Consider the following 13,889-nt stretch of genomic DNA (forward strand, 5'->3'; position numbering starts at 1 on the left):
GGTTTATAGTCGGAAAAATAAGTTACAAGTCGTTTTTGTAAAGGTAGTCATTTCAGTCGAAAGAACGACGTCTAGATGACCATTTTAGAAAACATACTTCCACTTTGAGTTTAACCATAATTTTTGGATATAGTTTCATGTTCATAATAAAAATCATTTTCTCAGAATAACAACTTTTAAATCAAATTTTATCATAATTTTTAATTAACTAACCCAAAACAGCCCGCGGTGTTACTACGACGGCGTAAATCCGGTTTTACGGTGTTTTTCGTGTTTCCAGGTTTTAAATCATTAGGTTAGCATATCATATAGATATAGAACATGTGTTTAGTTGATTTTAAAAGTCAAGTTAGAAGGATTAACTTTTGTTTGCTAACAAGTTTAGAATTAACTAAACTATGTTCTAGTGATTACAAGTTTAAACCTTCGAATCAGATAGCTTTATATGTATGAATCGAATGATGTTATGAACATCATTACTACCTTAAGTTCCTTAGATAAACCTACTGGAAAAGACAAAAATGGATCTAGCTTCAACGGATCCTTGGATGGCTCGAAGTTCTTGAAGCAGAATCATGACACGAAAACAAGTTCAAGTAAGATCATCACTTGAAATAAGATTGTTATAGTTATAGAAATTGAACCAAAGTTTGAATATGATTATTACCTTGTATTAGAATGATAACCTACTGTAAGAAACAAAGATTTCTTGAGGTTGGATGATCACCTTACAAGATTGGAAGTGAGCTAGCAAACTTGAAAGTATTCTTGATTTTATGTAACTAGAACTTGTAGAATATATGAAGAACACTTAGAACTTGAAGATAGAACTTGAGAGAGATCAATTAGATGAAGAAAATTGAAGAATGAAAGTGTTTGTAGGTGTTTTTGGTCGTTGGTGTATGGATTAGATATAAAGGATATGTAATTTTGTTTTCATGTAAATAAGTCATGAATGATTACTCATATTTTTGTAATTTTATGAGATATTTCATGCTAGTTGCCAAATGATGGTTCCCACATGTGTTAGGTGACTCACATGGGCTGCTAAGAGCTGATCATTGGAGTGTATATACCAATAGTACATACATCTAAAAGCTGTGTATTGTACGAGTACGAATACGGGTGCTTACGAGTACAATTGTTGATGAAACTGAACGAGGATGTAATTTTAAGCATTTTTGTTAAGTAGAAGTATTTTGATAAGTGTATTGAAGTCTTTCAAAAGTGTATAAATACATATTAAAACACTACATGTATATACATTTTAACTGAGTCGTTAAGTCATCGTTAGTCGTTACATGTAAGTGTTGTTTTGAAACCTTTAGGTTAACGATCTTGTTAAATGTTGTTAACCCAATGTTTATAATATCAAATGAGATTTTAAATTATTATATTATCATGATATTATCATGTATGAATATCTCTTAATATGATATATATACATTAAATGTCTTTACAACGATAATCGTTACATATATGTTTCGTTTAAAAATCATTAAGTTAGTAGTCTTGTTTTTTACATATGTAGTTCATTGTTAATATACTTAATGATATGTTTACTTATCATAGTATCATGTTAACTATATATATATCCATATATATATGTCATCATATAGTTTTTACAAGTTTTAAAGTTCGTGAATCACCGGTCAACTTGGGTGGTCAATTGTCTATATGAAACATATTTCAATTAATCAAGTCTTAACAAGTTTGATTGCTTAACATGTTGGAAACATTTAATCATGTAAATATCAATCTCAATTAATATATATAAACATGGAAAAGTTCGGGTCACTACAGATATGATATGTCAAAACATTTGCATACGTGTCTATGGTATCCTAAGATTACATTAGAATACATGTATAATACAATATAAGTTAACTAGGATATGATTTGTATAGAATTGTTACAATATTTCCCGTAGCTACAACAATCAAAAAAACATCCAATCTTGTTTTACCCATAACTTCTTCGTTTTAAATCCGATTTGAGTGAATCAAATTGCTATGGTTTCATATTGAACTCTATTTTATGAATCTAAACATAAAAATTATAGGTTTATAGTCGGAAAAATAAGTTACAAGTCATTTTTGTAAAGGTAGTCATTTCAGTTGAAAGAACGACGTCTAGATGACCATTTTGGAAAACATTCTTCCACTTTGAGTTTAACCATGATTTTTGGATATAGTTTCATGTTCATAAGAAAAATCATTTTCCCAGAAGAAAAACTTTTAAATCAAAGTTTATCGTAGTTTTTAATTAACTAACCCAAAACAGCCCGTGGTGTCACTACGACGGCGTATATCCGATTTTACGGTGTTTTTCGTGTTTTCCGGTTTTAAATCATTAAGTTAGCATATCATATAGATATAGAACATGTGTTTAGTTGATTTTAAAAGTCAAGTTAGAAGGATTAACTTTTGTTTGCGAGCAAGTTTAGAATTAACTAAACTATGTTCTAGTGATTACATGTTCAAATCTTCAAATAAGATAGTTTTATATGTATGAATCGAATGATGTTATGAACATCATTACTACCTCTAGCTTAGTAGGTAAACCTACTGGAAGAGACAAGAAATAATCTAGCTTCAAAGGATCTTGGATGGCTTGAAAGTTCTTGAAGTAGAATCATAACACGAAAACAAGTTCAAGTAAGATTATCACTCGAATTAAGATAGTTATAGTTATAGGAATTGAATCAAAGTTTGTATTTGAGTATTACCTTGATTTAGAATGATATCTTATTGTAAACAACAAGGATTTCTTGAGGTTGGATGATCACTTTACAAGATTGGAAGTGAGCTAGTAAACTTGGAAGTATTCTTGATTTTATGAAACTAGAACTTGTAGAATTTATGAAGAACACTTAGAACTTGAAGATGGAACTTGAGAGAGATCAATTAGATGAATAAAATTGAAGAATGAAAGTGTTTGTAGGTGTTTTTATTCGTTGGTATATGGATTAGATATAAAGGATATGTAATTTTGTTTTCATGTAAATAAGTCATGAATGATTACTAATATTTTTGTAATTTTATGAGATATTTCATGCTAGCTGCCAAATGATGGTTCTCACATGTGTTAGGTGACTCACATGGGCTGCTAAGAGCTGATCATTGGAGTGTATATACCAATAGTACATACATTTAGAAGCTGTATATTGTACGAGTACGAATACGGGTGCATACGAGTAGAATTGTTGATGAAACTGAACGAGGATGTAATTGTAAGCATTTTTGTTAAGTAGAAGTATTTTGATAAGTGTCTTGAAGTCTTTCAAAAGTGTATGAATACATATTAAAACACTACATGTATATACATTTTAACTGAGTCGTTAAGTCATCGTTAGTCGTTACATGTAAATGTTGTTTTGAAACCTTTAGGTTAACGATGTTGTTAAATTTTGTTAACCCATTGTTTATTATATCTAAAGAGATGTTAAATTATTACATTATCATGATATTATGATATATTAATATATCTTAGTATGATATATATACATTTAAATGTCGTTACAACGATAATCGTTACATATATGTCTTGTTTCGAAATCCTTAAGTTAGTAGACTTGTTTTTACATATGTAGTTCATTATTAATATACATAATGACATGTTTACTTATAATTTATCATGATTAAACATAGTGTAACAATATCTTAATATGATTCATATGTAATTAGTAAGACGTTGTTATAACGATAATCGTTATATATATCGTTTCGAGTTTCTTAATTTAATAAACACAATTTTATGTATATAACTCATTGTTAAAATACCTAATGAGATACTTACTTATCATAATATCATGTTAATTATATATATAATCATATATATGTCATCATATAGTTTTTACAACTTATAGCGTTCGTGAATCACCGGTCAACTTGGGTGGTCAATTGTCTATATGAAACCTATTTCAATTAATCAAGTCTTAACAAGTTTGATTGCTTAACATGTTGGAAACACTTAATCATATAAATATCAATTTCATTTAATATATATAAACATGGAAAAGTTCGGGTCACTACAGTACCTACCCGTTAAATAAATTTCGTCCCGAAATTTTAAGCAGTTGGAGGTGTTGACGTATCTTCTGGAAATAAGTGCGGGTATTTCTTCTTCATCTGATCTTCTCATTCCCAGGTGAACTTGGGTCCTCTACGAGTATTCCATCAAACCTTAACAATTGGTAACTTGTTTTGTTTAAGTCTTTTAACCTCATGATCCATTATTTCGACGGGTTCTTCGATGAATTGAAGTTTTTCGTTGATTTGGATTTCGTCTAACAGAATAGTGAGATCTTCTTTAGCAAAACATTTCTTCAAATTCGAGACGTGGAAAGTGTTATGTACAGCCGCGAGTTGTTGAGGTAACTCAAGTCGGTAAGCTACTGGTCCGACACGATCAATAATCTTGAATGGTCCAATATACCTTGGATTTAATTTCCCTCTTTTACCAAATCGTACAACGCCTTTCCAAGGTGCAACCTTAAGCAAGACCATCTCTCCAATTTCTAATTCTATATCTTTTCTTTTAATGTCGGCTTAGCACTTTTGTCGACTTTGGGCGGTTTTCAACCGTTGTTGAATTTAGATGATCTTCTCGGAGTTTCTTGTATTATCTCCGAACCTGTAATCTGTCTATCCCCCACTTCACTCCAACAAATTGGAGACCTGCACTTTCTACCATAAAGTGCTTCAAATGGTGCCATCTCAATGCTTGAATAGTAGTTGTTGTTGTAGGAAAATTCTGCTAACGGTAGATGTCGATACCAACTGTTTCCGAAATCAATAACACATGCTCGTAGCATGTCTTCAAGCGTTTGTATCGTCCTTTCGCTCTGCCCATCAGTTTGTGGATGATAGGCAGTACTCATGTCTATACAAGTTCCTAATGCTTGATGTAATGTCTGCCAGAATCTTGAAATAAATCTGCCATCCCTATCAGAGATAATAGAGATTGGTATTCCATGTCTGGAGACGACTTCCTTCAAATATAGTCGTGCTAACTTCTCCATCTTGTCATCTTCTCTTATTGGTAGGAAGTGTGCTGATTTGGTGAGATGATCAACTATTACCCAAATAATATCAAAACCACTTGCAGTCCTTGGCAATTTAGTGATGAAATCCATGGTAATGTTTTCCCATTTCCATTCCGAAATTTCGGGTTGTTGAAGTAGACCTGATGGTTTCTGATGCTCCGCTTTGACCTTAGAACACGTCAAACATTCCCTACGTATTTAGCAACATCGGCTTTCATACCTGGCCACCAAAAATGTTTCTTGAGATCCTTGTACATCTTCCCCGTTCCAGGATGTATTGAGTATCTGGTTTTATGAGCTTCTCTAAGTACCATTTCTCTCATATCTCCAAATTTTGGTACCCAAATCCTTTCAGCCCTATACCGGGTTCCATCTTCCCGAATATTAAGATGCTTCTCCGATCCGTTGGGTATTTCATCCTTTAAATTTCCCTCTTTTAAAACTCCTTGTTGCGCCTCCTTTATTTGAGTAGTAAGGTTAGTGTGAATCATTATATTCATAGCTTTTACTCGAATGGTTCTCTGTCCTTTTTGCTCAAGGCGTCGGCTACCACATTTTCCTTCCCCGGGTGATAATGAATCTCAAAGTCGTAATCATTCAATAATTCAATCCATCTACGCTGCCTCATGTTCAGTTGTTTCTGATTAAATATGTGTTGAAGACTTTTGTGGTCGGTATATATAATACTTTTGACCCCATATAAGTAGTGCCTCCAAGTCTTTAATGCAAAAACAACCGCGTCTAATTCCAAATCATGCGTCGTATAATTCTGCTCGTGAATCTTCAATTGTCTATACGCATAAGCAATTACTTTCATTCGTTGCATAAATACACAACCGAGACCTTGCTTTGAGGCGTCACAATATATCACAAAATCATCATTCCCTTCAGGTAATGACAATATAGGTGCCGTAGTTAACTTTTTCTTTAACAATTGAAACGCTTTCTCTTGTTCATCTTTCCATTCAAATTTCTTCCCTTTATGCGTTAATGCAGTCAAGGGTTTTTCTATTCTGGAAAAGTCTTGGATGAACCTTCTATAGTAACCAGCTAGTCCTAAAAACTGACGTATGTGTTTCGGAGTTTTCGGGATTTCCCATTTTTCAACGGTTTCAATCTTTGCTGGATCCACCTGAATACCTTCTTTGTTCACTATGTGACCGAGGAATTAAACTTCTTCCAACTAAAATGCACACTTTGAAAACTTAGCGTACAGTTTTTCTTTTCTCAGCAACTATAGTACTTTTCTCAAATGTTCTTCGTGCTCTTGATCATTCTTCGAGTAAATAAGTATGTCATTGATAAAAACAATGACAAACTTGTCAAGATATGGCCCACACACTCAGTTCATGAGGTCCATGAACACAGCTGGTGCCTTAGTCAATCCAAACGGCATAACCATAAACTTGTAATGACCGTAACGCGTCCTAAAAGCAGTCTTTGGAATATCATCCTCCTTCACCCGCATTTGATGATATCCAGAACGTAAATCGATCTTCGAATAAATAGACGAGCCTTGTAGTTGATCAAATAAGTCGTCAATTCTCGGTAGTGGGTAGCGGTTCTTGATGGTAAGTTTGTTCAACTCTCGATAGTCAATACACAACCTGAATGTACATTCTTTCTTCTTGACAAACAAAACAAGAGCTCACCATGGTGATGTGCTTGGTTGAATGAAACCACGCTCTAAAAGTTCCTGTAACTGACTTTGTAATTCTTTCATTTCGCTGGGTGCGAGTCTGTATGGAGCACGAGCTATTGGTGCAGCTCCTGGTACAAGGTCTATTTGAAATTCAACGGATCGATGTGGGGGTAATCCCGGTAATTCTTTAGGAAATACATCGGGAAATTCTTTTGCTATGGGAACATCACTGATGTTCTTTTCTTCAGGTTTAACTTCCTCGATGTGTGCTAGAATGATGTAACAACCTTTTCTTATTAGTTTTTGCGCCTTCAAACTACTAATAAGATTTAATTTCGCGTTGTTCTTTTCTCCGTACACCATTAAAGGTTTTCCCTTTTCACGCATAATGTGAATCGCATTTTTGTAACAAACGACCTCTGCTCTCACCTTTTTCAACTAGTCCATGCCAATTATTACATCAAAACTTCCTAACTCGTCTGGTATTAAATCAATTTTAAACGTTTCATCCCCCAGTTTAATTTCTCTCTCCCGACATATATTATCTGCTGAAATTAATTTACTATTTTCAATTCGAGTAAAAATTTACTATCCAAAGGCGTCAATGGGCAACTTAATTTAGTACAAAATTCTCTACTCATATAGCTTCTATCCGCACCCGAATCAAATAAAACATAAGCAGATTTATCATCAATAAGAAACGTACCCGTAACAAGCTCCGGGTCTTCCTGTGCTTCTGCTGCATTAATATTGAAAACTCTTCCACGGCCCTGCCCATTAGTATTCCCCTGATTCGGGAAATTTCTAATAATGTGGCCCGGTTTTCCACATTTATAACAAACAGCGTTGGTATTACTTGCTCCGACACTATTCGTTTCGACATTACTTGTTCCGACATTATTTGTTCCTTTAGTTCTGTTAAACTTTGGTCCGTAGACCTCACACTTTGTAGCGCTATGACCATTTCTTTTACACCTGTTGCAAAATGTCGTGCAAAACCCCTGATGATTTTCTTCACACCTGTCATAACCCGACCTTAACCATAAGGACAAATACAATAACATATGATTTCATCGCGAGGTATTGACCTCTATATGCGACATTTTTCAAAAACTGCATTCGTTTTTACAATACAAACCATAGCTTTTATTACAAATACAAGGTTTAAACAACTTAATAATGATTATCGTTTAGCGATAATCTTAGACTTACAAACTTTACATGTGATAATAACAATACGACCTCTAACATATTTTACATTACAAATCCTCCGATATGCAGTTTTATTTTTGACACAAATATGCATACTCAAGATCTTGCTTAAATTCAACATGTTGCAGCGGAAGCTTTTAGTTATCACCTGAGAATAAACATGCTTAAAATGTCAACATAAAGTTGGTGAGATATAGGTTTAATGCCAGCAGCGTTATAAATATAGACCACAAGATTTCATATATAAACGTTTTAATAAAAATATTCTAAGTTGTTGAACACTTGATAACCATACTTAACATTTAATCAACGTCGCATATTCCCTTTATTATGACATCTTACTACACCGTACCAAGTGTAGTTACCAAAACGAAGTACTGTGCAACCGTTGAATACTGGTCGTCCAGTCCGGTTTGGGTTGTCAGGCTCGATAGATCTATCAACAGGATTCGCGTTTTTATAATACCTCATGTAAATAATAGTTACCAAGTTACAGGGAAGTATGCCAGTGGTACAACTCAACGTAGAATATATATTTTTAATCACTTGTGTCCATAATGTAAATCATAAAATGCATGTATTCTCATCCCGAAATATTTAGAGTTTAAAAGTGGGACTATATACTCACCTTTTCCTTGAAGGTATTTAACTCGACTTGGTCTCCGATAGATATCACGAACCTAACCATATATATAATATATCAACATATTTTCTTTTCAATTAATCGCTACATATATATATATATATATATATATATATATATATATATATATATATATATATATATATATATATATATATATATACTTATAATACTTTTAATATTTTCTTAGTCCGTAGTTAGCAGTCTGTTGTTAATGGTCCACAATTAGTTGCTCAATAAAATAAATAAAGACCCCATCGTATTCGTATTGATCAGAATTAATCTCGACCCATGATACCATGTTGTCAAATGACGTGTTGCGTATATAAAGTACCGTGTTGTCAGATGACGTGTTGCGTACAATCATGAGGTCTTATGATTAATCTTCTCGTGTTGTTTACGGGTGGTCCTGGAATATATAAAATCAAATCATAAGTAAATATATATTAAATATTATGTTAATTAGCCAAGATATGATTAATCCGATTTTGTCATAATATGATATATTACAGGTTTTGAAGTGTTTTAAAAATCAAATTAGAAGGATCTATTTAGTTTGCGAACAGGTTTGAAATCATTCAAACTATGTTCTTGTTGTTAAAAATTTTATAACACAAAATAAGATAGCTATATAAATATGAATCGAATAAGATTATGAATAAGGTTACTACCTCAAGTTACTTGGATAAATCTACTGGAAAAGATAGAAAATAATCTTAATCAAACTTTCTTATGATGATTATAGGTTGTTCATGAAGCTAGTTCTTCATGAGTATTTGCTGAGATTGTGAAGAACACTTAGAGTTCCTAAGAGTGTGTTTTTTTTTTGGTTAGAGAAAGATGGTTGTAAGAATGAAATGAAAAACCAAGGTGATGGTGATACTTATAGGACGGTCTGGTTGGTGAGGGAACAAGGACAAATTATTGTGTTGAATTTTTGAGTAATAATGTATGCTAGCTTACAAATAAGATTTCCTCTTATCTAGGGCAGATCTAAAGCTGATAAGGATATTGATTTGATGTGTATTTACCAATAGTAAATACGTATGGCTGATGGGTATGATACGGTAAAAGAAGCTCAAAATCGGGCTTTTATTTTGGGTCCAACCGGGCCAAAAATAAAATTTTAAGACATTTTTAATAAAGCAATGTTAGCCCAACCCCAGCCAGGGGCTCTGTCCCTTAGACCCCGCCAGGGGTTGCCACCCCTTGGACCCCGCTTATCGGGGGCGCTGCCCCCGAACCCCCGTCATAATCAAGATAAGTTCAAACAAGTGTGCACTACACACTTCCCCAAACTTGTTCGATATTTATCAAGATTATTTTGGTTACAAATTAATCCCATTACACTTAAATCATATTGGTGACATAAATCACAACACATTATAGATTGTAAGTATATATGTCAAAGAACGTTACATATAGTTATCGTTTTGAAAACTTAAGTTAGTGGTCTCAAAGTATACTTATAACTCATTGTTGTTAGTTCACAATGAAATGTTAAACCATCCTTAAATCATGTTAAATATGTATAGATATGTACATATACATAATCGTATAATTATCGTGTGTTATATAGTTTGTGATATCATCGGTCAAATTGGACGGTCAAACGTTGTGTAAAACTCTTTTCAAAAATATAAGTCTCAACAGTTTGGATTTCTTATCATGTTGGTAAGGTTTAATTTATGTAAATATTAATCTCATAAGTATAGAACGATCGGAAAATTCCGGGTCGTTACAGTACCTATGACATGGCTGTTTTTGGTTGTTGTTGCCGTTGTTGTTATTGACGTTGTTGTTGGGATTGTTATTGTTGTTGAAACAGTTGTTGTAGTTGTTGTTGTTAGGATGTTTGTTGTAGTTATTGTTAGGATTGCGGTTATTGTTGCGATTATTGTTGCGGTTGTTAGGATAGTTGTTGCGATTGTGGTTGTAATTGTTGTTGTTGTTGTACTGGTGACTCTTGTCACCGTTTTCCTCCCACTTCCTCTTGAGTTGTTTCGTGTTGGCTTCTTCGGTCACCTGCTCTTTAATTCTTCCCTCAATTTGATTTATGAGTTTATGAGCCATTCGACTTGCCTTCTATATAGAAGCGGGCTCGTGTGAACTCACATCTTCTTGAATCCTTACTGGTAACCCTTTTAAAAACGCGTCGATCTTCTCTTCTTCATCTTCGAATGCTCCCGGACACAATAGGCACAACTCTGTGAATCGTCATTCATATGTGGTAACGTCGAACCCTTGTGTTCGTAACTCTCTAAGTTCTGCCTTGAGTATATTTACTTCGTTTCTAGGATGGTACTGTTCGTTCATCAATTGTTTGAATGCCGACCACGGTAGTGCGTAAGCAGCATTTTGTCCTACATGTTCAAGATAGGTGTTCCACCACGTTAACTTTGTCCTCTTCAGTACACTTACTTATGGCAAACACCGATTCGACTTTCTCGGTCCACCGTTTCAATCGAATTGGTCCTTCGGTTCCATCAAATTCCAAAGGTTTGCAGGCAGTGAATTCTTTGTAGGAGCATCCTACACGATTTCTTGCGCCGTTAGCTGCATTGCTAGATTCAGAGTTATTGTTGGTATGTAGCGCAGCCTGTACTGCGGCTATGTTTGCAGCAAGAAAGGTACAAAATTCCTCTTCCCTCATATTCATGGTGTGTCGAGTAGTCGGTGCCATTTTCTTCAAAATAGCCAACTGAATCGAGTTAATCATATAGAATATTAAGAGTAGTCAATAGTATTTCGTAGCATAATATGAACTCATTTATAAAAGCTTTTTCTTCATATTAGCATTTTATAAGTTTAAATTCGGGTACTACCTACCCGTTAAGTTCATACTTAGTAGCTAATATACAATTCAACTACTACAATTCCATATGAAAAACTGATTATAATAATATATCACATACAAATATTCTTCAAACTTACAACTTCGCTATATTACATATAACATGAAATATAGTACACTATGATACAGGACAGTTTTGAAGATAAATCTTGTTAATACGCAAGTTGTTCAGCAAAGGAAATAAAGACACATAATTCATAAGTCCAGAAACAAGTCATGCATTCTGGTTTTACTAAGACGACTTCCCATGCTTGGTCTTGTGGAAAATAACCGTTATGACCATTAGCTAGGCAGGATGTTGTAATGTCGTCAAAAGGACGAGGGTTTCGTAATGTCCAACAGCCCCGTAATAATCTAAAAACCTTGTTTCTCACCCCAACTACTGAATCCGTCACTTGTGGGAAGGTTTTATTTAAAAGTTGCAATCCGATGTTCTTTTTCTCACTTTGGTAAGAAGCGAACATCACTAACCCGTAAGCATAACATGCTTCTTTATGTTGCATGTTAGAAGCTCTTTCTAATTCACGAAATCCTATGTTGGGATATGTTGAGCCAAAATATGTTCTTAACCCGTAGCGTAAAATTGCATTTGAGTTCCCCGCATTTAATGCTTTAAAGAAAACACGGCGTAACTTACGGTCTCCGCAATGTGATATACCCCACCTATCAAAGGAAATCCTTTTATAAACTAAGGCATTTCTGGAAAGTCTTTCAAATGTTTGACAAGTTAATTTCGCCATAACTAAATGTGCTGATGAATTCTGACCGACTCTAGACAAGATTTCCTCAATCATATCCTCTGGTAGGTTTTCTAAAATATTCGGTTGTCTACCCTTAACGTCCATTTTGTTTTTATACTGTAAAATAGACAAGGATCGGATTCGTAATAACAAACAATACAAGCAATTTTTACATAGAACATAAAAGTACAAGCACACTACAATACATATAATACACAACATGATTACAACCCTCTAATCTGAATCACTGGTTTCTTATTCTTCGGACTTGGTTCATTTTCCTAATTTTCTAGGAATATATGGTGTTCCTCTAATACGAGCCGTCATTTTCCATAATGGTTTAGAAAAACCTGGTGGTTTAGAGGTTCCCGGGTCATTGTTACATTTTAGGAAATACGGATGTTGCTGATACATATAAAGTTCATCGGGGTTGGAATCGGGTTTCTCTATTTTTATACCTTTTCCCTTATTATTTTCTTTCGCTTTATTAAATTGGGTCGAGGAAATTTCTATAACATCATCGGAATCCTCATCGGGATCCGATTCATCGGAAAATTGGTAATCTTCCCAATATTTTGCTTCCTCGGCGGAAATACCATTGACCATTATTAACTTTGGTCCGTTGGTTGAGGATTTTCTTTTATTTAATCGCTTTACTATAGGTATCAATATTTCTTCCTCCGGAACCTCCTCCTCTTCCGATTCCTCCTCTTCCGATTCCTCCTCTTCTGGTTCCTCTTCTTTCGATTCCTCCTCTTCCGGTCCCTCCTCTTCCGGTTCCTCTTCGGGAATTTGTGAATCTTCCCAAAATATATTCGACTCTTCATTATTATTAGGTGAATCAATGGGATTTGTACTAGAGGTAGACATCTATCACACAATATCAAACACGTTAAGAGATTAATATATCACATAATATTTACATGTTAATAATATATAGTTTCCAACAAAAAAATGTTAAGCAATAGTTTTTGAAGAAAAACACGGTCGAAGTCCAGACTCACTAATGCATCCTAACAAACTCGGTAAGACACACTAATGCATTTTTTTGGTTCTCTAAGACCAACGCTCGAATACCAACTGAAATGTCCCGTTCATATTGATTATAAACTTTCCATATTAATTGATTTCGTCGCGAGGTTTTGACCTCTATATGAGACGTTTTTCAAAGACTGCATTCATTTTTAAAACAACCATAACCTTTATTTTATCGATAAAGGTTTAAAAAGCATTACGTAGATTATCAAATAATGATAATCTAAAATATACCGTTTACACACGACCATTACATAATGGTATACAATAAGAATATATTACATCAAAAATAAGTTTCTTGAATGCAGTTTTTACATAATATCATACAAGCATGGACTCTAAATCTTGTCCTTATTTTAGTATGCAACAACAGAAGTTCTTAATAATCACCTGAGAATAAACATGCTTAAAACGTCAACAAAAATGTTGGTGAGTTATAGGTTTAACCTATATATTATCAATTCATAATAATAGACCAGAAGATTTCATATTTCAATATACATCCCATACATAGAGATAAAATTCATTCATATGGTGAACACCTGGTAACCGACATTAACAAGATGCATATAAGAATATCCCCTATCATTCTGGGAAATCCTTCGGACATGATATAAATGAATTCGAAGTACTAAAGCATCCGGTACTTTGGATGGGGTTCGTTAGGCCCAATAGATCTATCTTTAGGATTCGCGTCAATTAGTAGATTGGATTAC

This window comes from Rutidosis leptorrhynchoides, chromosome 1 (genome assembly GCF_046630445.1).
Source record: "Rutidosis leptorrhynchoides isolate AG116_Rl617_1_P2 chromosome 1, CSIRO_AGI_Rlap_v1, whole genome shotgun sequence".
NCBI classification, from domain to species: Eukaryota; Viridiplantae; Streptophyta; class Magnoliopsida; order Asterales; family Asteraceae; genus Rutidosis; species Rutidosis leptorrhynchoides.